Below are 3,646 nucleotides of genomic sequence, written 5' to 3'. Positions count from 1 at the left end.
CCATCTGTAAATAGCCCACCCAACTACCTCATCCCAATATTGTTATTTATTTTCTGCTCTTTTGCACCCCAGTATCTCTACTTGCACATCATCATCTGCACATCTATCACTCCAGTGTTAATGCTAAATTGTAATTATTTCGCCACTATGGCCTATTAATTGCCTTAACCTCCCTAATCTTACTACATTTTCACAAACTGTATATAGATTTTTCCATTGTGTTATTGACTGTACGTTTGTTTATCCCATATGTGTTGTTGTTTTTGTCGCACTGCTTTGCTTTATCTTGGCCAGGTCGCAGTTGTAAATGTGAACTTGTTCTCAACTGACCTACCTGGTTAAATAAAGGTGAAGTAAATAAAAATGAAAGGGTTCACAGTGAAGCTGTTAAAACTAGGGCTCTATTATTGGCTGACTGTCACGCCCTGACCTGAGAGAGCCGTTTATTTCTCCTTTTGGTTAGGTCAGGGTGTGATGTGGGGTGGGCATTCTATGTTGTCTATTTCTTTGTTTTGGCCGAGTATGGTTCCCAATCAGAGGCAGCTGTCTATCGTTGTCTCTGATTGGGAATCATACTTAGGCAGCCTTTTCCCACCTGTGTTTGTGGTTAGTTATTTTCTGTTTAGTTTCTGTCACCTGACAGAACTGTTCGCTTTTTGTTTTGTTACTTTGTTTGAGTGTTTTGTTGATCGAATAAAATCATGAACACTTTCCACGCTGCGCTTTGGTCCCATTCTATTCCCAACGAGAAGCGTCACACTGACATTAAGTCAGCACAATTGTAAAATGCATGCTCGTTGGCAATTAGGACCGGCTCTCTCCCTCACTAACTAGAGGTATCAGCTTTTAGAGAAGCTTACCGATCACTGCACCTGTACACAGCCCATCTGTAAATAGCCCACCGGTTTAAACCTGTTACTGTGTTGTGAGCCTGTCAATTATCTGTCATTACTGCGCTCCTCTTAGTCACATGTAGAATTCTGTTACAACACACACACATATTAAGACACACAACACACACACACCCACCCACCCACACACAACAGCAACTTACAGTAGTAATCTATTTCTCCCCTCTGTGTTGATCTCTGCTCTCCATCCTGCTGTCTGGTGATTATCTGTCTGGTGAACTGAAGGGAGAGTACAAAGTATTTCCATATACTGAAGGAAGCGTCGCAGTACAAAGTATTTCCCTGAAACACCACCTCTCTGTAGGAACCAGTTGGTTTACTTTATATAACCCAATGACGCATGTGACTGACACTTCTCCCTTTTGCAGTCATTATTGATAGATTTTTTGTTTTGAGGGTGTGTGTGTGTGTGTGTGTGTGTGTGTGTGTGTGCGTGTGTGTGTGTGATAACATATATGGTTACTATGCAGTCTGATCACTATAATTGTATTTAATTTAATTAGACAATTTCAAATACCTAACAATGTTTCACCAGGCATTATGAACCAACAATGACAGAAGATACCACACACTAAACCATCAGAAGACTTGTTAGAGTTCTATCACAGTGCCATCCGTTTAGTCACTAAAGCCCCATATGCTACCCACCACTGTGACCTGTATGCTCTCGTTGGCTGGCCCTCGCTACATGTCCGTCGCCAAACCCACTGGCTCCAGGTCATCTATAAGTCTTTGCTAGGTAAAGCTCCGCCTTATCTCAGCTCACTGGTCACCATAGCAACACCCGTAGCACGCGCTCCAGCAGGTTTATTTCACTAGTCATCCCCAAAATCAACACTTCCTTTGTCCGCCTTTCCTTACAGTTCTCTGCTGCCAATGACTGGAACGAATTGCAAAAATCACTGAAGCTGGAGACTTATATCTCCCTCATTAACTATAAGCATCAGCTGTCAGAGCAGCTTACCGATCATTGCACCTGTACACAGCCCATCTGTAAATAGCCCACCCAACTACCTCATCCCAATATTGTTATTTATTTTCTGCTCTTTTGCACCCCAGTATCTCTACTTGCACATCATCATCTGCACATCTATCACTCCAGTGTTAATGCTAAATTGTAATTATTTCGCCACTATGGCCTATTAATTGCCTTAACCTCCCTAATCTTACTACATTTTCACAAACTGTATATAGATTTTTCCATTGTGTTATTGACTGTACGTTTGTATATCCCATATGTGTTGTTGTTTTTGTCGCACTGCTTTGCTTTATCTTGGCCAGGTCGCAGTTGTAAATGTGAACTTGTTCTCAACTGACCTACCTGGTTAAATAAAGGTGAAGTAAATAAAAATGAAAGGGTTCACAGTGAAGCTGTTAAAACTAGGGCTCTATTATTGGCTGACTGTCACGCCCTGACCTGAGAGAGCCGTTTATTTCTCCTTTTGGTTAGGTCAGGGTGTGATGTGGGGTGGGCATTCTATGTTGTCTATTTCTTTGTTTTGGCCGAGTATGGTTCCCAATCAGAGGCAGCTGTCTATCGTTGTCTCTGATTGGGAATCATACTTAGGCAGCCTTTTCCCACCTGTGTTTGTGGTTAGTTATTTTCTGTTTAGTTTCTGTCACCTGACAGAACTGTTCGCTTTTTGTTTTGTTACTTTGTTTGAGTGTTTTGTTGATCGAATAAAATCATGAACACTTTCCACGCTGCGCTTTGGTCCCATTCTAATCCCAACGAGAAGCGTCACACTGACATTAAGTCAGCACAATTGTAAAATGCATGCTCGTTGGCAATTAGGACCGGCTCTCTCCCTCACTAACTAGAGGTATCAGCTTTTAGAGAAGCTTACCGATCACTGCACCTGTACACAGCCCATCTGTAAATAGCCCACCGGTTTAAACCTGTTACTGTGTTGTGAGCCTGTCAATTATCTGTCATTACTGCGCTCCTCTTAGTCACATGTAGAATTCTGTTACAACACACACACACAAACCCACACACACACAACAGCAACTTACAGTAGTGATCTATTTCTCCCCTCTGTGTTGAGCTCTGCTCTCCATCCTGCTGTCTGGTGAACTGAAGGAAGAGTCGCGGTACAAAGTATTTCCATATACTGAAGGAAGCGTCGCAGTACAAAGTATTTCCCTGAAACACCACCTCTCTGTAGGAACCAGTTGGTTTACTTCATATAACCCAATGACGCATATTGCTATGCTTTATCTTGGCCAGGTCGCAGTTGTAAATGTGAACTTGTTCTCAACTGACCTACCTGGTTAAATAAAGGTGAAGTAAATAAAAATGAAAGGGTTCACAGTGAAGCTGTTAATTAGGGCTCTATTGTTGGCTGACGTTAAGTCAGCACAATTGTCAAATGCATGCTTGTTGGCAATTATGACCGGCACTCTGTTATTTTCCAATCTGTGCGCCAGGATTGGTAATTTACCCGTTTTATATGAGCTCACCTGCACTGAGGTGGGAGGGGTGACAATATCTGAGGTGGGAGGGGTGACAATATCTGAGGTAGGAGGGGTGACAATATCTGAGGTAGGAGGGGTGACAATATCTGAGGTGGGAGGGGTGACAATATCTGAGGTAGGAGGGATGACAATATCTGAGGTGGGAGGGGTGACAATATCTGAGGTGGGAGGGGTGACAATATCTGAGGTGGGAGGGGTGACAATATCTGAGGTGGGAGGGGTGACAATATCTGAGGTGGGAGGGGTGACAATATCTG

The 3,646-nt window shown here is 42.9% G+C and overlaps 1 long non-coding RNA gene across 1 annotated transcript; it reads right to left on the bottom strand.

The window, feature by feature from the left end:
• Positions 1–653: 653 nt before the first annotated feature.
• Positions 654–3,109, bottom strand: LOC115190817 (uncharacterized). Its single transcript, XR_003877417.1, has 2 exons — positions 2,928–3,109; positions 654–1,130 (listed from the first exon to the last, which is right to left on the bottom strand). It is a non-coding gene; the product is annotated as an uncharacterized LOC115190817 (long non-coding RNA).
• Positions 3,110–3,646: the final 537 nt, after the last annotated feature.

This window comes from Salmo trutta, unplaced genomic scaffold (genome assembly GCF_901001165.1).
Source record: "Salmo trutta unplaced genomic scaffold, fSalTru1.1, whole genome shotgun sequence".
Taxonomy (NCBI): domain Eukaryota; kingdom Metazoa; phylum Chordata; class Actinopteri; order Salmoniformes; family Salmonidae; genus Salmo; species Salmo trutta.
The sequence above is the reverse complement of the archived record's forward strand: the minus strand, read 5'-3'. Positions and strand labels throughout refer to the sequence as shown.